The sequence below is a fragment of the Pithys albifrons genome, chromosome 7 (assembly GCF_047495875.1).
Source record: "Pithys albifrons albifrons isolate INPA30051 chromosome 7, PitAlb_v1, whole genome shotgun sequence".
NCBI classification, from domain to species: domain Eukaryota; kingdom Metazoa; phylum Chordata; class Aves; order Passeriformes; family Thamnophilidae; genus Pithys; species Pithys albifrons.
This window is the reverse complement of record NC_092464.1, coordinates 11249314-11272449: the sequence shown is the minus strand read 5'-3', so window position 1 is coordinate 11272449 and position 23136 is coordinate 11249314. Positions and strand designations below refer to the sequence as shown.

General features: G+C 39.2%; 1 protein-coding gene across 5 annotated transcripts in view; it reads left to right on the top strand.

The window, feature by feature from the left end:
• Positions 1-23136, top strand: part of DIP2C (disco interacting protein 2 homolog C) — a 304530-nt gene that overhangs the window by 40184 nt on the left and 241210 nt on the right. The window lies entirely within an intron of this gene.

Here is a 23136-nt window from a genome sequence, read left to right as displayed (position 1 = left end):
ATGGTGTTCTTTATTGATTAAATAATAAATAATGTTTGTTAATGGTTAAACAAAACATTATATCTGAAATTCCAGCTCTTCTGTGGAGCTGGTTTCCATAGTCATGGGGATACGAAGATGCCTCATTTCTGCTGGATCAACATCTTACTAGCCTTCTTGAGTTGTCTGCAGCTCTTCCTTTCAAGAGGTATTTGGTCTTGCTCTATGAAGGAGTACAAAAAAATTGTAGATAGTGATCCTTCATAGCTTTTGCATTCTATTTCCTGCACTTTCCTGCTCCACATTTGGCACAGCAGGTTTGCCTTGCTTTCATAGTTCTGAGGTTCTGGTCTGTGGTTTGATGAATTCCCAATCCACCCTGGTGTTTACAGGAGTAAACCACTGTTCAGTGGGCCATACAGACAGAAATACAGGTACAGACCACAGAGTGCAGAGGACAGGCTTGCAGAGCCGTTCACCTCCTTTAATTACTTTCCTCTGTACATTGCATAGTGATGAATTAGCTTACTATGCAAGTCCAGTTTTCTCCCTCTGAAGTATCTTACTGAAGCATAAGATTAGACCTTGAATTCACTTGTCTTAAAATAAGTTAACTACAAGGTCTTAGCATTCCATAGATATTTTCATTTTTATGCAGAACGGTAGGCTTGAGAACATAGTCGTCTTCCATGCACTCGCAGTGCTGTTAGTATGTATAGGAATTTTAGCATCTGCAGCTCAAAGGTGCTGTTGAAACTAATGTTTTATTTCAAAATTCAATCCATTCCCTTCTCATTTGAGAGTAAATATTAAACCAGGAGGAAAATGTGAAGTATTAGTGCCATTTGGATAGTAGACCTCAGAATTGGCATGTTCCTGGTAATTCCCAGCAACAGCAACTGTGCTACTGTGGGTTCACTCTCTGCCAGGCTGGATATCACTGGAGAAAATGGAAGTATTTTAAGCCAAATGTGTGTGTGTGGCTTATAATAATGGTGATATGGCTGTTTCACCAGGCTACAACTCTGAACTTGTTCCCTTCCCTTTCCTGTAAATAGAAGGCATTAATAGTAACTTGGGTCTGTAGTGTTTTGATTTCCCTTTCACCAGTGAGGAGCTGTTGCATATGTTGTTGTAGTGGTTTTAGCTAAGCCTCAAATTGTCAGGCTCAGAGAATTTGTGTGGACTGGAAGGCAGCAATCACCTGACTGGGTAACCAAGGAAGTACTTCATACCAGATGATGCAAACTTAAGATATGGGGCAGCAGTGGGAGGTGTTAGTGCAGGTCCACTATGGCTGGAGTACTGAGAAGACTGCTACAGTTGTTCTCTTCTGTTAGGCCCTGCTCCTGCTGCCGCTGCTTGCATGTTGTTTGCATTCAGGGAAGTAGAAACATTTTTGTTGTTGCCCTTTCTGTTTCTTGCTTGTTTGTACAAATGGTACCAAAGAGTGGCTGTTTTTCAATGATTCTCCCCAACCCATTCAGAAGTGAGTGGGAGGTTCCTTACAGCAAAAGGTGTACTAGTTAGGAAAAACTAAATTCATTATTTACAAACAGACATTGAAGCCATTGCCAATTACTTGCAGATTCCTAGTTACAGCCTTTCTAAAAGGATGATACCATTCTGTAAACGTTCCAAATAAAACTTTCAGGGATTATTCTGTAAAAGATCCTTAGTCCAATGAGGTGTGAAAATTAATTCAGTTCATTACTTTCATTAGTCGTTAAGTACATGATACAATTTTTTTCTTAATTTCTCTTTATATGGAAAATGTACATGGCTTCTACTTAAAAATAACTTCAGAATGACAAAATGCCCTGTGTCTTAGGAACTCTAAGGAGATAAAAATAGGCAGAATAAGTTCTTTGATTTCTCTTGGTGTACCTTGCTGACGCTCCCATTTCCTTCTGAAGATTACATCCTCATTGAATATAGAGCATAAACAGGAATCACATATTTCATGAAAAGATTGCATTCCTAGGAAAGTATGTGGGTAGAAAGTCTTCAAAACATGTTCTCAATTCTTGCCTGAGCCATAGAGTTCCTTCAGAAGCAGTTTGCTCTGTTTGTGGTATTTTTTTCCATTACTAGCTCAGTATAACATTGCAAGTAAAAATTCCACCAGTGACTACTCTTTTCAGATACTGTGGTGGTGAAGATTTGGTAACTATTTCATTGGAAAGGTATTTATGATACTTTCGGTAGTTAGTAGTGGAATGCACTAGGAGTTGTTTGTTCAGGATCATGATGCAGTAAGGAATTCCGTATGGAAATTTTAAATTGAAGCCTTGCCTGTCAGCGTGGGAAGATTTCTGTCCATATTTCATCGGTGCTCATTTATTCACATCAAGAAGTTCTAAGTGAAGGCAAAATGATTGAAGTAAAATGTGGGCAATGTCTTTGTCAAGTTGTTAGGATCTGTATCATGATGTGTGTTACTGTCATAAACCTTTTCAGTTAGCAGAAGTCAAAAGCCTGAAAAAGCAGTTTCTGAATCATATAATCAAAGTGTTTGGATTGGGTAGAACCAAAGCGATTCAGCCGTTGCTTCGCCTCTTCTGTGGATGCAGTAAGATAGTTTCAGTTACTCTAAATCAGACACCAGTAACAAATATTTAAGTATTTCTACTTACTGCCCCCTGTACTAGTCCAGAAAAAGTCTTTAAATTGACAGCAGCTATGCTCTCTGCTCCGTGGCAAAAGAGGAATCCCAGATCACCACTGTAGCAAAGGTGCCATGGCAGAGCATGGTCATCTCCACTGCTGAAAGGACTGTTGTGGTTCAGGTCCAGAGACAGTGGGACACTCAAAGAGACTGATGAAGGACTATAAGTTCCTTAGGGCTTATTTGAGAGCACATTGATTGCTGCTGTTACTTGTTCCATAAAAGGTAACAAGTGACAGTGTTTCATTCTCCTCCCCGTTTCATTAGTTTTAGGAGCCAAAACTGGTAACAATTCTGAAAGCAAATGGGAAGAGCAAATCTGGCAGTGATTTTTTTTTAAAATATAATGTAAAATTGGTTTCTGTGGAGAACTGGTTTTATTGTGTTTCTTCACCTTTTTTTATGAGTCTGATGATTAATTATATTCCATAATTTAAGTCATATTTTCCCTGTTTCATCTTTTCTTTCTTTCAAAAATAAAAAGGCTATATTTTGTCTCCTTACACCTACATTTGAAATACATTTTGGCAGGATATATGAATCTGAAATGTGAAGGAAGTTTTCTGGACTGTTTGGCTAGCTAATAGCAATGCAAATTGGTTACCTAACGAGAAAAAGACATCAGAAGATTTTTATTGAAGGGTCTACTGAAGGAATAGCATCATCCGAAATCTCAGCAATGTCAGCCTAAATGCATCTTCTATGCAGTGTCTTGAACTATTTAGCTCAGGAGATCAGGGCGAGGGGAATGCTTTAGTTTTGTTTTCCTCTCCTGTTTGTTATCTTTATGTTCTTGACACCATATTAAGTTTAATTTTATGAATGGCTTGGAAAGGCAGGCCTCATTGATTTCCTGTGGTAATTGAGCTCGTAAAACATTAGGCCCTTCTGGAAATCTTCCCTGTTTGTGGGGTGTCTGCAGCACTTCCCCAGCACAGCCAGCACTGCTCTGACTCCGCAGGGAGGTTGGCTGGGGCTGGGACTGCCTTTGCCTTGTGATGGGAAGATGCTGCTTTGATTCATGCCCCCCAAGGCATGGCAGGGGACCAGGCTGCAGCGCTGGCAGCTTGCTCTGCTGGGTTCTGCCCTTCAAATGGTGCTGTGCTGCTTCTCTGCTTTCTGCTGAAATGCCCAAAACACTGTTGAAGGAATTAGTACGATGATAATTATGTCGGCTTATCTCTCGCTCTTGCTCTCAGCTGAGAAGGCTCATCAGCTGCTTTTTCAGGACCAGTTTTAAGGCGATTCTCAATATAACACAGGATTTTTTTTCCTGTGTTAGGAGGCCATGCTATTTTGGGGTGAGGGAGTTTCACCCCAACTATAAGTTTCTTAAGAAAAGAACACTTGTCTCGGGATGACGAACGGTGCTACCATCAAGGTACTGCCTCCTCGCCTCCAAGTCTTTAGCACAAGTTCTTGGAAAGCCCAGGACAGGTTTGGATTCACAGGCTGTCATCCTCCCCACTTCATCTGGCATGTGGCAAGGAGAAGGCGGCAGAGCTCCTCCCTTCTGCTATGAAAAGCAAGCAACTACTCAAGTTCGTGGCAATCTAGTACCTTTCCATCTTAGGTGCATGCTAGATGACAAAGATACTCTGTAAAATTAATTGCATGTATTTTTTAGCATCTTCCTTACTAGTGTGTGGTGCTTTTGTCCTGAAAGTGATACTGATTTATTTGTCTGTTAGAGAGTTGTCTTGTGTTCCCCACTCCAGAAGGAGGAGAGACAAGTTCTAATCTTGTATCTTTAATCTACTAGTCTAGAAATGTACCTCCCTTTGTTCCTTAAGTACAAACAAATAATTATTTATGCATCTTTCTAAGGCTGGTAGCTTCAAGATATTTCCATCCACTGGCTAAGATAAAACCTGTTGTGTATAAAACCTGTTTGAGATAAACTGTGATGAACAGTCTGAAATGTAAGCCCTTTCAAACTATAAACTTAAGCTATTAAATATTTCATCTCATGTTTACCATGAAAACCTTACTTGCAAAAGCCCTCCAGTTGAGGCACATTTAGACATTTCTAATAGCTCTTCCTGTCAGCACTAACATATGCATACATGCTAAATATAGAAAACAAATTACCTGTTCCATGCTGCTATCATTTTTCTGGTTATTGTATTCATAGAGCTGCATTTATCTTGGTTTCTAGGCAATCAGGTACAGCAAAACAAGAGTTAGGACTTGCAAGAAAAGTGCCTTTCAATGCTACTTTTTGATACACTTATATTTGCTTGTTGTTTTATATCTGCATCCAATCAGATGCAAACCTACCCTTCTTAATTTGGTGCATTGGCGTTTCTGGTTCTTGTGGGACCTAATGAAAAGGGAATAGCCATTTAACAGTGGAACAGGTTTTGATGTATGACTCAGGCAAAGTGTGTGAGCCCAAAGAAGCCAGTTGCTTCTAAGAAGTGCAAATTCCATGTAAAATGGGAAGGAATAGAAATGCACCATTGGAAATGTGCTGTTTTAAAATTAAAATGTGATTAGAGACAGTGTGAAATTCCGTTAACGCTGACAACTGTGGGTCTGTTCTACTGAACAGACTCACTGCAGCTTGGAGGGCTGAATGTTTTTGACTGCTGGCGTTCCCTGCTAAGGGCTTGTTGCTGCTCATGGCCTTGGCTTTTGTAGCCAAATGACAAAGCCTTGAGTCTTCCCACATTTTCTAGTCCTGCTTTGTTTCCTGCAAAAGCCATTCTTCCTTCAATGGGCAATTGTACCCTTTTGGCTTACTACAACTCCTGACATGGAATTTCTTATGGATGTACTTCGACCGATAATCCACTGCAGCAAGTGGATAGACAGTGTTCCAAAGGTATAAGGCTTAAGCAAGGTTGCCCTTTCCTGAGTCCTGAGCTGCTTTTCTCTGACCTCGCAGTGTATGAACCCTGTGCTTTTAGCAAGTTGGAAGGAGTTCCACTGGAATCTGTGTGGCTGGACTAGCCATGTCTGGCACATTTGGGACTTTCCTCATTCGTGTCAAAAGACATACATGACAAGGTCAATGAAAGTGAGCTCAAGAATTAAGTAAAAACAAATACTCATTTAAATCAAGGGTTTGAGTTGCGTACCTGGTTTACTGCTTTTGTTTTCAGATAGTGATGACAAATGTTGCAGTCGGGAGTAAGCCAGTCCCTTGATTCATAACAGTGTCAAGCAGTCATCAGTTTGATTCCACACGTGATAGACTGAATGCATTTTACTGAGTGAGTTTCTGATGAAAACATGCAATTCTCTCCTGTTTAATGTCCTTGAAGTAACCTCTATGCTTGAAGAATGAAGTTAGTTTATACTCACTTTCTCTTTATGACATAAATAAAGTTTAATATAACTAATGTTATGTTATAGTTGTCTAGTCATCTTAAAAATTCATGATGGAATCCAGGCAAGTCACCATTTTAGATTCACAAATAGCTCTGTATTAACTTTTGCTAAATCTCTTGCATAATCCTCTGTGTGTAATAGTGGTATTGATCACTAAAAAGATTAAGTAGATCTTTATGTTTTCAGACACTTTAAAAATTATTTGTTCAAGTCAGAGGGATTGAAACTGTAGTACAATTTATCATCTAAAACTGCAAAAATCATTCAGAGTTAAGGATATAACATCTCTGGATGTGTTTTATGAGAGTCTTTTAATCAGCGGCAGTGCCAATAGCTTCCTGTGGGTCAGCAGTGATTTTATTTAATGACAGATTTTAGCTCTTTTAAAAAAACTCAGTTGTTGCCAATCTGCATTATCCTTCTTGCTTTAAAAAAGCAGTGATTCATAGTATCCACTCCTAAGATATCTCTTAGGATTTGCTGTGACTATGGGGGAAGTTGAGCTGAGAGAGTCCTTCAGGCGGAAGCTGCCTTAGCTTGTTACTTTAATCATTATTCCAAGTGCAAGTTGTAGGCTTAAGCTTATTATTACTTGCATACTAAAAAAAAAAAAAGGAAATACATAATTTGACAACTAACTCCTACAAATTACCCATTATCCATTTCTTTAAAAACTGTGAGCACTTCTGTATTCAGGCCAGTTTCCATGATTGCTCTTAGTCACTGTCATGGGGCTGGCTCTGTGTTAATTTGACTGGAGCTGGCAGTTGCAGGGTGTGCTGCTTAATGTGCTAGCTAGAACCTTTTCAGAGGTTAGTTTGCAAAGAAATAATAAAGGATTTGTTTTCAGAGAAGCAGACTTTGGATTCAAGTGTTTTCCTGCCTTTACATTCATCCAATGGCCATCTGCACGAGTGTCTTTCCAGTTTTAGGGCTGGACTTCGGTTTGGCTGCCCAGGTTTAAATCTGAGCCTGACTGTGATTTCAAAACCCACTAAAATACAGAAGTAACTTTTTACTTTGTTTTTCCATTCTTAAATACAACATATTCTGTCGGTAGTTTGTTTGTGGTATGGGATGGCTGTTTTTTTTCAGAAAGTGCCTATCTGACTGAACTGAATGGAGTCTGGAAGCAAAGCATGTTACTTTCCCCTGTCCAAGGAAAGTGAAGGAATATTTTCAACTGTTTTTCTTGTATTTTCCTGCATAATGGTATAAAGGCTTTCTGTTACACACCATGGATTGAATTCAGGGCTGTTCAATTGCGTGTCTGGCTCTGGCCTTTCACATTTTTGAACACATCCACAAAGAAAAGGGGAAAGGAAGCAAATGATGCTTCCTCCTGCAGGTCAGTTCAAACCCAAGAGCTGGATGCTCAGAATTTATGAAGCTGGTGAGAGGGATTCCAGGTCATGAGGCTGTGCCATTTCATGCTGGGACATGCAGGTCACAGTGAAAGGGGCCGTGACTGCTACAGGGCTAGGTCCCCTTCCTTGTAAAGCTCTCCTCTGAGAGCCACTTTTGGGGGCCTGGCTATTCTTCCTCATCACAGGCTGGCTGGCTGGCTGTGTCTGACACCTGAATGACAGGGTACAGTTCTGATCCTGGAGCTACATCACTCATCCATGTGGAGAGCACAAGGCAGGGACCACTGGGTAAGCTTCATGGTTACATGGGAGAGACTGGTGAAGAATTGATAAAAATTCAGTGAAGAGTAGACTGTATCAGGGAAGCATGAAAAGGTTCAGTTCCGGGGGAAAAAGGCAGATGCCCCTGTTTTGGAGAGAGGAAAGGTTGTGGAGAAAGGTCACTGTACTGTAAGAAGCTGTCTGGGGTGTGATTGAAGTGGCCAGAGGTAAGGAAAAAGTGGCCAGAGGTCAAGGGGATGGCAAGCCTCTATCAAGGCTGGTCTGGCAGGCAAACTAAAAATGCCTGTATTCACTCCAAAGAAAACCTGGAATATTTGAACTTGAAAGCACAGGCTTCTGTATGTAAAATCTCTCTTTGGTTAATGATCATTGAGATTACCATTGGATTATAAAGGTTGCAACACTTCTTTCTGATATTTTTTGTGCCCTTCCATGTTACAGAAGTTATGGATAGAATCAAGTAATGCAAAGAGCAAGAACTGACCATCAAAAGATCCTTTCAACATGTATTCCTGATGGAAAATAGGGCTGTCCAGAACCAGTCTTGGATGATTTCTAGAGATCTGCTGCAGTTTTCTGTGGATTTGACCAAAATTAAGAAATGTTTCATTCCAGGTGTCACCATCAGTATTGTAAAGGGAGAGTCCTATTGAGTTTAATGAAGTGAATGAACTATGCTTTTACTTCTTCCCTGATTAAAAGGCACTGAGTTTGTGATTTTGGTATTGGCCTTTTTTTTTTTTTTTTGCAGAGCAGCTAGAGTAGAGTGGAGGGAAAATGGAAATGTGAAAACAGGGATGATACAGATATTCTAGTGTCCATCCCAGGCTTTCCCAAGCAGCAGCCTGCTCTCTATATCAAGTATCATAGTGAGATATTGCCTTTGGAAATAGAGTAAATTAGATGTAGACTTGCAAAACCTTGAATCTATTTAGTTGGAGAGCAGTAATGAGGTGAGAAAGGATAAACAGTAGTGCAAAGACTGCAGAGGTATTGCATTGCCTCTTTGTACCAAATAATTGGAGTGCGATAATGAGAAGTCAGTTGGGCTGTTCTGAAGTACTTGATATCAAGGGCATTGTGCTGGTTTCTTTCCCATGCTATGCCCAAGGTCCTTAGTCCTGGCCATTGTGTGGGGAAGTAGTGTCTGTTGAAGCAATTTTATAAAAAAGATCTGTTAAAGTGGTTCAGAATCACCATGAAATTTTTATAATCCATTTACACCTGATTTATAACTTTGTTAAGTAAAAAAGTTACCCAGCACATCATGTTCTTGAGAGCTTTGTCATCAAAGGCTGAATAAAAATGTTGAATTTTAAAGCACTTGAGAATTTTTTTTGCCTAATAGAAAAAGTGAAAGCTGAAATGAGGCTATCTAGGCATTTTGTTGAAGAGGAATCATACTCTGTTCTATGTTGCAAAATGAACTGGTGATAGATTACATTGTATTCAGGGAGGAACTGGTGTTATAATATGGCTTTAGACTGAGTCAGTGGAGTCTTCATCTGTTTTGGAATGGCTGCCATCAACTGTGTCACTTCTGTCCCATTTCAATTTTACTGAAAAATTGGTTGTAAATGTAAGATGTAAATCTTTCCTTTTGACCACCTTTTTTGATCTTTATCTTCAGCAGATTCAGAGAATAACTGAAATCAAGACTATAAATTAGAGTGGTCCTTGTTAATGAGATGTGGTTAATTACATTCATTTGTATGCCTTCAGTGGTGACGTGAAATATACTTAAATACTGAATCCTCCCCTTATGTGAGGGCCTTTCATTTTATCTTTTGTATCTAAGGCCATAGCATGATCATGGGTTGACATTTTTAATAGTTAGGGAATTACAGTATTGTAGTTTCTAGTATTACCCTAATAATTTTCACTTGCTTTTATAGGCTCAGTTCACAAGCAAGTGGAGTGACAGCCTAAAGGAATTTTTGCTATTATCTTGTTTTGTTTAATGCAAAGAAGCTCCAGCATATCTGACTTTGACAGTTCGTATGTGAAAATCTTCCTTTAATGTACTGCTTATACTGGGTACAAGTTAGGAAATGTGTTTTGGACACTTCCAAACCAGAGGTATTCTTATTCAGAAAGCCCCATGCCATTAAAGGATCACGTTCACTCATATTGACTTACATGTCATCAATTGTTTTGTAGCCTCAAGGCCATTTTATACATGGTTGGGCAGTTAAATGTTTAAAATGATTTTGAAAAGGGCCAAGAGCTAGCAGTCATTGAATTTCTTACCATTGTGTTTGAAATGCTGTAAGCAGCAGTTGTGTTCTGTGCATCTGAGAAATGTGGGTAGGTCAGCTAATCCAGCCAAGGGCTGATGGGTGGTGTTGCAGTTCATCTGTGACAAGACCTCATTAGCAACACATAGTTCAGCCTTGGTTAAGCCTGGTGGAAATGTGCCATCTGCTTGTGCTCAGTCTTGGATCCTGCCACACCTTTGTTCAAAGGCATCCCTTAGATCTACCCGAGCAGCCGCTACCCGAGAGCACTCTCGTGTAGGTGACAGTTGTGGTCACAGGGAGGATCACACAGGGATCATCGATGTGTGCATAAACTCAACAAAAATGAACCAGAATGCACACACAATATAAAATTAATCTGGGAGTTTTGTGAAGTTCACAAAAACTTCGTACTGAACATAGTACCGCTCAGGTGAAGTAAGCAACAAGAGGCTTCAATTATAGTAAGTAAAGTAAACGGTAAAGATTATGGATATAAACTGATGCCCAGGAGCAGAGACTAGTTGAAAATAAATGAGTAGTGTGGAGAAATTTCTCCAAGAGCAGATTATTGTGCAGTGGTTTCCTCAAGCTTCACTGTAGCATTTATAATTCCCTGTTGTCAGGGATCAAGTATTGAAGCAAATAGCTGACCTGTCTGATCTGATATTCTATTTTATATATATATAAACTGAAAAAAGGAGACTGAGCAGAAGGATACTGCAGTGTAAATTGCGGTGGCAGAAAATTGCATTTAATGAGAAAGTTATTTAGAGCTCATACAGGAAGAACATGGAATGAACCATTTTTATTGCAGATAAGAAAATGCATAAAGCAAAAAAAGTATTGTTTAACTGTGTGGAAGATTGAAGTTGAGCAATTTGAGATTTTAATGAGTCAGGATCATGGAGTACAAATACACTGATATTTCAGCTTGGAAATATTTTGCTGCTTGCTTTCTTCAGCTGAGATGCTGTACCGTATGTGAATTCTAAAAATACCTCTCTTGAGTCCTGTTGTCAAAATAGTTTTCTTTCCCTTTAAAACAGCACATAACAAACCAGTATTTTCACTATCCAAAATTGCATTTTTGTGTAATCACCCACCTTAAACCGTGCAATTGAACTTCTGTAAAGAAGCAGTAAAAGTGTCACAGTGCAGTCTGTCTGCAGGGCCCTGCTCACCTGCTTTGCCAGCTGGGTGGGGCTGCTCCCCGTGCAGTGACCTTGCACTCCTAGCAGGGGTTGCCTGTAAAGTGCTAGACACAGAAATAGGACTGAAGTTGGCAAATTTAAAACTAGTGGTATTTAGGGTGGAGGTTTTTGGTTTTTTTTACTTGCAGTCATTCATGTGTGGAAACTAGAAACTTCCATCCTGTTGCTGATGGTGGTGGTTTGGGGTGTGTTTGTGGAAGAGTGGTTGTTTCCCATCCTCCCATTTGGTGCAGAACTGTGGGCCTGTGTTTAAATCCTTGGTTTTCCCAACCACTGACTGAGGCGTTGTGAACACTGGAAAGATCAGTGGCATGTTCTAGGTTTGTAGAAATGAGCTTTTATGTCAGCAAGTTATGACCAGAGAAAGAACATTTTCACCTAATTATTCTCCAACGGTGAATTTCATAAAAAATATCATGGACATAATTTTGTCCTCACCTGTGTATGTGTAAAGAAAGTCTACCCATATATACAGAGAAATGTATTTATAAGGAAAAAAAATCCCTCTCTGCTTATGGAGGGTTTTTAGGTGAGAGATTGTAATCCCATTTTTATGTTTCAGGTCCAGTTATTTCTGTCTTCCTTTAAAATCTAGTAATCTACATTGTCACTTCTAATTCTGTACAACAATTCAGGTCCTGTTTCAATCCTATTTAGAACAATAATGTATCCAATTTGCTGCTAAATGGCTTGACAGACTGTTTAGTTCTCCACAAGCTCTGAGTGTCAGGTCTTCCAATGTGGTATTTGTACGTCAGCTGCAATTTTATAGATACTCTTTACCCCTGTAAGTATATAAGGACATTAGATGGCAAAGAGAAAGTGTTTGTTAGTATTGTCTTCTGGAAAGAAAAGCAATTTAGTGTTTACAAAACTCACATGTCAGTGAGACAGAATTATTAATGTTTTACTTTTGTGAAGAGAGACTTGAAATTGTTTCAGTTCCAGAATGGAAGAATTGCATAATAAAATCCTGACACTAAATTAGGAAAGGATTATGCTGAAGAGAAAGCTCTATTCATTGCTTAGAAATCCTATCATAGACAGAGGGAGAGGATCTTCACCGTTGGCTGAATGGATGGGAGATTTTGTGCATGATGTATTGCACAGTTTTATGACAGATGCTCATTGTTTAATGACTTTTATACTTCAGCAAAATTCATGCAGCTTACTTTGCTAACAAAGACTAATTATTAGAGTTATTATGCCATCAGCAATGCACATTATAGGCTTACTGGATTTGAGAGCTTATTTAGCATTTTTAATAAAACCAAGGCCTCTTATTGAAATAGGTGTATTTTCCTGTTTCCCACCTTCAAAATAGTAGGCAAACAAATCTCAAAATGCATCAGAAAAAGGGAAATTGGCAAAATCATTCCTGGAAAAGAATTCAGATTGTTTGCCACTTGTACAGCTACTGTCTAACACTGTGCCTGATGATCATAATTGGTCTTTCAAACAATATATACAAATTAATCGACATTTCTATCTGGCATTTGTCTAAGATGTAAATATGGGCTATGATTGCAATTCAGATTAGTCTGAAATTTAATATCTGGTTATAATCAGAATCGCTAAAGATGTCTTGCTAATTTAATTGACATAATTGTTTTAACATCTCTAATTTTATGTTGATGTCTGAGGTAATGACTGCTGAGTCACCTCTGCTTTGGAAGGCTTTTAAAATAAAAATAAGGATACATAGGACTGGATTGAAAATGTGTAGAAGAAGAGTTTATATCAGTTTTTCTCTTGCTTTTGGTAGGTTGCTAGAGGGGAATGAATGAAATCTGGAGGTGTGCAGCAGTATACCAGTCCTATCATTCTCTAGTAAAGAAAGATCAGCATGAAAAAGCAAATGGCTCATTTATTGGACTGAATCACTGTTACTTATTTATGGGACCAAAATAGTTTCCTTCATATAAAAAGCCTTCAGCAAGTTCTCCTTGGATAGGAGGATTTATTTATGAAGTCTCTCTGGGATAATGTGGGATGAATCACTGTTTTTGCTACTTGCCAAAAATGACTCCAGCAGATTAGTAGAATTTAAGCTATTGTAAGTACTGGATAACTTGTTAAAGTAAGCCAGGGAGGGACCTAACTCAGCTGAAAGTGCCAAGGAAGACTTAAAATCTACCTGATGGATACAACATGCTGGTCAGCTGCTGACATCCCTGTGTTGCCACAACCAGCCCCAGCTACTTGGGTGGGAGTGACTTCCCAGTGCAGAAATGAGGAGGTTGTCATTCCCGGACCTTCTGTCTCATGGAAAAGCTTAAAAATTTTCTTAAGTCAGCTGGAGTAGAGCTGAACATCGGTTTTATGAGCTAAAATTATTTTGATTACTTGACCATGGAGATCAGTCTCCTGACTTTGATTTCACCCCATGTCTCCAGCTGAAGACAAATCCGTGATTGTGTGGGGAAGATGAGAAACCAAACTGACTGCGTAGTTCAGTATGTGCTGACAGACAGACCCCGTTCATGGTTTGGGGAGGAGGGCAGTGGAAGGAATCTGGAGCGGCCGTGGAGGATGTGGACGCTGCAGCCTGTGCCTGATGGTGGCTGAGTGCACAGCCCAGTATGGTGCTTGGGAGGCAACCATCTGACTAAAACCTGGGGTATTGCTGCCTTCAGTTCTCTGAATGTATCAGGGAAAGTAAAGATTCAGTACAGAGGTAGATTGCCAAGATTTGCTTTATCCATGCTTTGTGTCTGTCTGGGTTTCATTTTTAGAAGGTTTCTAATAGACTACCTGAGTTTAGGATTCATGTGCTGTTCTCAAAATTCAGATGTTCTCTATCAACATAATGGCTGTCTAACAAGCTATCCATCCCGCTGCTCTTGGATTTCCAGTAAGCTTTTCAAATGTCTGAGAAGATAAAACTTTCCTTATGACAGAAATTACCTTCCTCTGTGTAGTGAGGTGCCTGATTTTTTCTTTCTGGTTTGGCAAGTGTCAGCAAGTGGTGTCAGATGTGAGAAGATGCACTGCTTGCTCCCTTGTCATAGATGAAGGTTTTTTTGCAAACAGTAGGATGTATCTAGGCTGCCCTGCAACAGGATTTGGATCACCTGTGGCAATGTCAGAGGGGAGATGGTCACAATGTTTGTGGGCAGACCTTCCTACCTTCATGGTTTTGAAGGCACTATAGAGGGGCACAATGTCATGTATTATTTGAATATTGTTTTAAAATGGAAAGAGTAGATTAATATTCCCCAGGGAACAGCAGAGGGATCTGCTGATGTCTTTATCTGCTCTTCATCTGAGAGATGAACCTTGTTGGGTTTGGCAGCAGTGTTTTCGCATCATTGGTAACCATCATTGGTCTGACATCAGGTATCTAATAATAACTCCCTAGCAAGTAATCTGCTCTCTTCTTCTTCACCCACTCTCAGTCACTCTACCAAATTCTGTAGGCTACAAGTAGTAGGCTATCAGTAGCTAGTGAAAAATAGTTTTCTTAATCAAATTTCTCCTGCCAAGAATGTAAAATCAGTGAGACCAATTTTAGGTGCCTTGAATTCTGTCCAAGTCAGATTACTTGGCAACTTGTGTTACCTCAGCTGCTTCCATACCTTCCATTCACATTCCAGGTGCTGAGGAGCACTGTTTTAGAATTTGTGGTTATTAAAAATAATGCCTTAAAATTCTTCGTAGGGGAATAAATGTATTTGGCTAATGTCCTTCCTGTGTCCCATTCAAATCTGACACTATGTTGCATGATAGTCTTTGTTTACTCTGGAGGAGACAGTCAAGGTTGTCTGAGAATACATCACCCACTTCTGTATCCTTCTCCCCTCAATGCTACCCATGGGGTCATGCCTGGAAATGCCAAGGGCAAGCATGACATTAATGAAAGTCTGCCCTCTAGGCAAAGGGGTTTGTGTGTTTTTTCTGACCTTGTTGACATTACAGGTCAGTAGCTGTGCTTATGCCAGTTTTCTCAGGAAGCTCACTTGTCCCCAGTTTCTTTCAGGAATGTGACATTTCACTTCCTTTTTAAAATTGATCACTGACTGAGAAGCTCTTTGCTTGGGGAAGCTCTTCTGACAGCAGGGGAGCAGCAAAGCCAAGCACCCACTCCTTCCCACACAGGCAGAAGCTCGTCCTGCCTTCCAGGAAGGACAGAGAACTGGGAATGCCCTGGAGAGCTGCCTTGAATGGGATGCAGTAATGTGGGTTTGTAGAAAAAAATACCTTTCTAATTTAGTTTGTTCAATTTATAGGTCAATATCCTGCTAACAGAAAAGGAAAAAAATTGTATAGATTGGAAGTTTCCCAGTGGAGGATTATTTATGAATAAAAAAGCTTATGCTAGTGTAACTCATTGCTCAGAAGCAATGACAGCTTCTGACACCACGTGCAATTTACAGTGGAGGCTGTCTAATGGTTAGGGGGAGGTGCAGTGGAGCCTCCACCACACTGCCATTTTACTTCATCTTATCTACACTGGTTTGTCAGCGTGCTAGTTTTTGGGAGTGCTCCTCTTTAACTTTTGCACCATCCTTTTCCTGTATTCATTTTTCTACTTCCAGTATGAACTGATGTTTTTATGGAGCATAATTTGGGATAGGGAGCACAAATTAGGAATTTTAAATTTTAAAGTTTATCCTTCAAGTTGGTATGTGCTCTGTTTCTGAACCAACTCCTTAGTTCCTTAGTTCCTTAGTTTAAAACTGAAGAATGGGCTTGCTGCTCTCAGGAGGGTCATAATTTTATTGGTCTTTCTGTAGGTAAATAAAATTTTAACAATAATTCTATTATCAATCTTCTTTCTGGAATATTCCTCTTTTTGGCAGGGCATTTTGTACCTGAGTGCACTGTTACATTTCTCTTCCAACTTACCATGTTTTGTTCATTCCAGCTATACTGCTGAAGTGTTTTAGATCACAAATTAAAAGATAGAAGTATCATTAAGTAATCTTAGAAGATCCTAGTTTTGAGCTTTCAAATAGTCTTATGCTACTAACAAATTACAGATACTTGGCTGAAGCTGGGGAAGAGGGGAGTTGGAATTAAGGGTTTGGATTAGCTTTTTTGCCACCTGCCTTCTTTCAGTCACCTTTTGTACCTCTGAGATTCAGGTCTGCTCCTTGGTACAGAAGGAGTGTGTTTGACTGATGAGCCAACTGGTTAGAGGAACTTGGTTTTAAAAACTATCTACACTGAAACAGCTGGAAAACACATTTCCCAGTTCAGCTTCAAGAAAGAGTAATAGATCTGTTTGACAGCATTGATATTTCACTACCAATTGCCATTAATCTTTAAAATTAACACAAAAAAAGGTGCAGGGAAGCACTGAGACAGAAGTGGAACTCAAGTGTCCATGCAAGAGACAGATGGCTGCTCCAAAAGAGGGTCTCTGTAAGCAAGAAAGAGGGCTGTGCTTGTGGCTGTGTGAGCATGCTTGGGTAAAGAACCGTGATGGAGAATCTGGGTCTTCTGGTGTGAGTGCCTGGAGGGTACTGAGTTGGTTTATATTTTATTTATTTAATTGCTTTTGTGAAAGGACTGGTGTGTTTTGAGATTGTGTGGTATTTTAGGGCTACATTATAAATAGTTTATGGGAGGAGTAAAATATCATATAGCAGTAATTTCGTCTTTCTGTGTTGAATATCTGTCTTCTGGGAATGCTAAAAGTTGTTGCTGGTGTTTGATTTTTACCTTAATAGATCGTCTGGAGTTTTAAATACCTTATGAGACCTGTTGTAAGCTTTCTGCCTGAGAAAGAGTTTGCTGCTCCCTTCCTCCTTTACAGCCTCACTGCTTTGCAGCTGCTCAGCCTTAGCAGTATTGGCTGGGGCCTGAGATGGCCATACAAACTGCGGTGATCACATGTTGAGACAGGCACCTAAGACCACTGTCTTTTTGGTCCAGGATCAGACAGTGAGCTGTATTTTTATATAATTTCAGGCTTTCTGAATATTGCCTTCTGTCTGTGAAGTGAGGAAGGTGAGGCTGTACTAGGAAGAGGGACTGTGGAGTGCTCGCTGCAGCGCTGGGCTCCCCAGTACAGAAAGGACATGAACATGCATGAAAGACCATGATGACAATTAAGTAATTTGAATCATATAAGAAGGGTCTAAGGGAGCTGGAGGTAGTGAGTCTTAACAATATGTATAAAAAGCTGACGGAGGAGTAAAGAAGCTGAAGCCAGTGTCTTCTTCTCAGGTAATCCAATGATAGGACAAGAGGCAGTGGTACAAACTGCAATACAGGAAATTCTGCTAAAGCAGAATAAACAAAGCGGGAAAGTCTCCATCCTTAGGGCTATTCCAAACCCAACTGGTCATGGCCCTGAGCAATAGCCTCTGTGTGACCCTGCTTTGGGTACAGATTGGGACTAGATGATCCCCAGAAGTCCCTGCTGACCCCAACTCTTGTGATTCAGTGAATTGATATGAAGAGCTGATGTGAGTGGTACTAGATGCTGGTCCATGGGAATGTAGCATTCATTTAGATCTTCTCTGAGCAAAACAGTTGCAAGGATATTAGTAAGTCACTTGGCAGCATAGCTTGGGACAGCCTATTTGCATGGGCACCCCTAAAAGTATTTATTGTCCATTACTTTAGGAGGTGTTCATAAAAGTTTAATAAAGTCAACTTAAGTAGGTGTAGGGAAAATTATTTCCTGTGTTTCAGGATGTGAATTGTCTTTCACTGCCCAAAATTAGGAAAGTGCTCCACCCACAGAAATATTTTTGAATCTATATCCATTAGGTGGTTTTCTACTTAAAGAAATGGTTTGACTGCAGAGCCTTGTGAAAGACCAGGTAGTACTTTTTAACCCCTTTGTTGCTCACATATCACCACACTGGCTAATACCTATTAAGGATGCATGGGGAAAAATTGTGGCCCAGGGCTGAATAAAATGAAGTAAGTTTTCAGTGCTTTGAGCTGGAGCCTCTTTGTTGCTGTTTTCAGTCATAGGAAGAGCTATATTGGATCTGACAAGCCCAGCATGTTCCTGGCCAGCACAGATAGTTAGGAAGGGGTAAGCAAGGCCAGCGCTTTCCCTGGTGAATCCCCTGAACTTCCCGCAGTTGGCAGCCGGATGCTGTCCGAGCTGCACTGTTGGCTTGGTCATCTTGTTCAATAGTCAGTGATGAACTTATTTCCCCTAAATTTTTTCCATAAAACCATTTATACTTTTGGCCCCTGCAGTGTAGAGTTTCACAATTTAATGGTTTTGTTTATGTGGAAAGGGCCTTCCTTTTGTTTTGATTTTTTTTAACCTGCTGAATGACAATTTCTGTGAATCCCCATGAGTTTTCTGTGTTTACAAGAGAGAAGAAAGTTCAGAAAGTTAAATAATATATGAACTGCTAGAGAAAATGCTCTCAATCAGATGGACATTTGGCTTTATCCTGTGTAACAGTTCATTCATTCCTGTAAATAATTAGGTGAAATTCCTGTAAACTCTTGTAAGTAGTTCTTAAGAAAAATTATATTCCAGGCAACGGGGCAGCTCCAGTTTTTGCATTGACTTTCTATCCCTCTGAGAGTAGATTCATAATTTTTGGGGTTTTGCCTTTTAACTACTTTTCAGCATTCAAATGAAGTATCTCAGTAGGCAGCAATATCTAGGAATAAGGAAAAAGCAGTGCATAGCCAGGAGAATTGTACGGCTGGAGACACTTGGTACATGTATCTTAAGGATTCAAGCTTCATTTGAAAAATAGCAAATTAAAATATTACTGATTTCCTGTATATTGTTTCAGCTTTTTACAGTCACTTTGATATGTGAAGAGGTGGAGTGAGAAATTAATGCAGCTACAAAATATTTCAGAGGTTAAAAAATTGAGATATGTACTCTTAGCTATTTCTGTTCTGACTCCAGAATAACTGAATAAAATGAGAACAGGAGATCAGGAAACTACATTTAAGAGCAGATTCATATGATTTTGTTTCCTATTAAAAATATCCAGGCTTATATGGAGAAGGGTATTTTGGTGTTAAGGGTTTGCAAAAGTTGAAAATGTATTCACGATCTCAGCAAAACAAAGAAACCTCATATTTGATGGAATATTTGTTATACCAAAAGAATCTTAGTTTATGGTTATCTGATCATAAGCAAATATAACTGTCCTAGTTTTTGGTTTTGACTTGGAACGGAAAAACTTATGAAAGTCTGGGAGGGGAAGGATAACTCTCTTTTTCCAGCCTCTCATCATCCTCCCAGCAACAGCCCCCCAAATGTGATTTTATCAGGGTTAGCTGAGTCTGCTGGTTTGTGTAGTACTTGCATTTACCTTACTGTAGAATGGTGGGAAAAAGAATGTTTGAGCTGTATCTGTTGTCTTTTCAGGTTTTATACTTTTTAATTTCTTCCAGCTAGCCTGCTTCCATCATTTGTCAGTGAGGGCTACATCTGAGGTTATTTACTGCTGTGATACAGAGGAATGTTCAAGGTAGCATTCTCCTGTGTTGATTTGAGTTGGTGCTCGACTTCATATGGCTCACCTGTTGCAATGGACACAGTTTTAGTGATGTGTGCATTGTAATAGGCACATTAGCCATGGTCACTGGATCTTATTTTTTTAATTTAACACTGCTGCTGCTTTCTCCTAATAAATAACCAGTGACTATGTTGCAATTTTTTTCCCGTTTAATTAATAGTAGAGTTTTTGTATTGAGTCCAGGGAGTGTAAATGGCACAATAGAAGACTAAAAGAAAAACATGGTTCGTGAGGGTGTTACCAGAGGTGGAATTACACCATTATTATTAGGGTTACATATTATAGGAAAAATTGGATCATGTCAATGTCAGTACAATCAGGAGAACCTTTTTTGTACAATGTATATACATCAGGAAAACTGTTTTTGTGAGATAGCTTTGGTTACTGCTTCCATATAATATGAAAATACAGTATCTTGAAAAGGACCTGTTATGTTTTCAAGATTGTTTTGAAGCTTGGGATTAAGCAGCAAGATTAATTCTGTATAGGATCAGTTCACAAGGTTAACATGAGCCAACTGGATTTTCTAAACCAGATGTATTTATCTATAATATGCAATTTCGTGATTGTGTATTTTCACAGACCCTTTGCAATTAGATTTTGAACTCCTAATTGCACTGCTTTTCCATATAGGTTGCCACTAAGACTTTAAAATGTGTCACAAGAAAAGATTTCAGCTAAGTATAGCATGTCCTCTTCATTTGAAAATGAAAGCACAGGAACATAAAGGTGTAAATGATTTCTGTGGAGCAGGCACAGATTACTGAATGGCTGCTCTTTCCCTCTTTCTCTGTTTCTGAGCTGCTTTGCTGCCTCTTTAGCTTGTGCACTGTGAATCACACTGATGTCACTCCCCACGTTGGCAAAGCCAAATTCGGCAGATCCGTGACTGTTTCTGTTTTGGGATTTACAGATTGGATTTGGAGGTATCTGAATATAGGAGTAACAGTTTTACTGTTGTTACCCCCCCCCCCATGACTTTGTATGTCACACAAGTGATCAATTTCTCACTCAGTAACACCTGAATGATACCATTTTCTCAAAGTTTTCTCTCTTTTCCTTCTGACTCGTTATTAACACTTTTAATTAGAGGTGATAAGGCTTTATTAATGAAACACTGTCAATACAACAGAGCAGTCTGAAGCCTGGAGGTTGCTGTTCTGGAGGCTCCTGTGCAGTGTGAGGACTCGAACCCCTGCTGTGTTCCTCCCTGCAAGGATCATTCTGTTATTGAAATGGTGATGATTCCAACGCAACTGGAGATTTCTGTTTCAAGTACCTTTTTTGTGGAGGTTCATCATATTGGACTGCTTTTTGAAAGTGAAATTGGACATTACTAGGTATGTTGAAAGTGAGGAGGCAAGTTGCTGAAGTCTAAAATGAGTCAGCATGATGAAAAAGAATTTTTATTAAAGGAAAATGGTGCTGTTTCTTTTGTGGTGTGCAAAGTTTAATGACTGATGTGTCATCTACCAAATACCTTCAGTTTCCAGGTCTGCTGGAAAAACTGGCATATTGCAGTTGGCCTAGATGATTGCTGTAGGTCCCTTCCAAATGAACTATTGTTTTCTGTTCTGTTCTATTCCTCCTCTTCTGTAATTATAACCAAAGATATTGCAAACTAGTTTTTACATTGAACTAACCTCATTTTCAACTAGCACTGGGCTGCCATAGTTTAATAGTTCATTTATTTTCCCCCAAGTGTTAGGAATGTAGTCCATACAGGCAGGCAAATTCTGTGTAACATTCCCAAAGGAGGAATTCATCTTGGATTTTGTGGAAGTGCTGGGTGTCTGTCAAGCTCACTTTTCCTTAATGTTTAAAGTTCTTTGAGCCTCCTGCTTTGCCCTGTGCAAGCCTGATTGTAACAGGAGCTCAGGGGTTAGTTTACTCACAACACACAATGAAGCAGGTTGTGACTACACCTGAATGTTAATGGCAGCTATAATAAAACAAATGTTCCTTCTGCTTTTCATCACCCTTTTACATATTGCGCTCCCACTAGAAAATTATGTTCTAATTCTTTCTGAATGGCATTTCACACTTAATAAAGACATTTTCAATAACTTGGGGATGTAAATAGTGGTGTAAATATGCTATATTAAAAATATTGCTGTCTTCTGCCTTTTGATTATGCAATAGAGGTCAAGAGACAGAAATCAGAAGCTGCAACCAAAGGTAATATAAGTAAGTAGTTCTTGTATTTTAAAGTTGTAACTTAGGGAGGCATAAAGAGTTTAGTCTTTTGAATATTACTTGTTGCTGCACTTTGGAAATGGAAAAATTTACTGAAGATAATGTGTCTAAAATTGTGATGCACTGCAAGAGAAAAGGAGTCAGTTAACCAAAAGACTTCAACAGGGTCCACATACAGCATTTAAATCTTCATAACCTCTGAATCTGGATGCTGCTTAGAATCTGGCTAATGAATTTTGATTCAGGGAAGGTAAAATTCAATATGGAAAATCTTATTGCAGTAATCTTGTAATATGAACATAGCTACAGACCGAACTGATCCATATTTAAGGAATATACTCCTTTAAATCAAGACTGGGTTGGAAATTAAAAGTCAATAACTCAGATAGCAAAATGGTTTCTCATTGCTGCCTCCTTCTTGGTCTTAGTTACAATTTTAAAATTATGTTGTCTGTTATAACTTAGATCAGTCACAGGAGGACAAGAAAGATCCATGGTGATGATTTTCAACAGACTTCGTGTGTTGCTCCTCAGGTAATTTTGTGGCGCTGAGGGGGAAACTTGGTCTTGCGTTTTCAGCATGGATGTGCATATGATGCATTGCTGTGGCCACAGCAGAGCCACACAGTGTTTTCTATGAAGAAATGCAAAATTGTGGCCATTCTTTCATTATTTACATTTGTACAGGACAACACGTTTACTTTGGATTATTCCAGTGCAGGTGGCTGTAATGAGAATTGAATTCTCTGTGTTCTGCAAAGCAAAGTAGCAGTGTCAAAAGTCTCCTTGGTATCCAAAGTCAATGAAACAGATTTTCTTGCTAAGAATTTAAACGTCAGTATTAGAAACAAATGTCTACTGTGTAATTAAGAAGTTTCTCAACAGAAGTTTTGTTCTTGCTTAATAAAAGGAACTTCACAGTGGATTAATAACATTAAAACTAAGGCTGTGGAAAACAGTTTTAATACGGAAATAATTATTTAAATAGAGACTTAATTACAGTGATTAGTGTAGTTCTTACTGAGTGAAAATATATTCCAGCTGAAAATCTTATCTGGGTTTTAAGTATTATTGTGTAACTATGCACTGAAGGGTTACTTTATTTAAAAACAAAACAATGTTTCATGGTAAGAAATTAAAAGATGAATTTGATTCATATGTATCTGGTGTTTTTGTTTCATACAAGCCACCTCGAGAATGGGATACCCAGATATGTTGACAGAGGTACTTCCCTGGGAGTCCAGAATTGAGGGAAGAATGACTTTAATTTTATTTTGGCTTATAACTACTGCTCTCTCAGTGTTTTCTGGGAAGTGTTACAGTTCTACCTTCTTCAGGACTGGTTGTTCTCCAGAATAGAGGGCTTTTAGGTGCTCCTTAAAGGGTCAAGTGTTT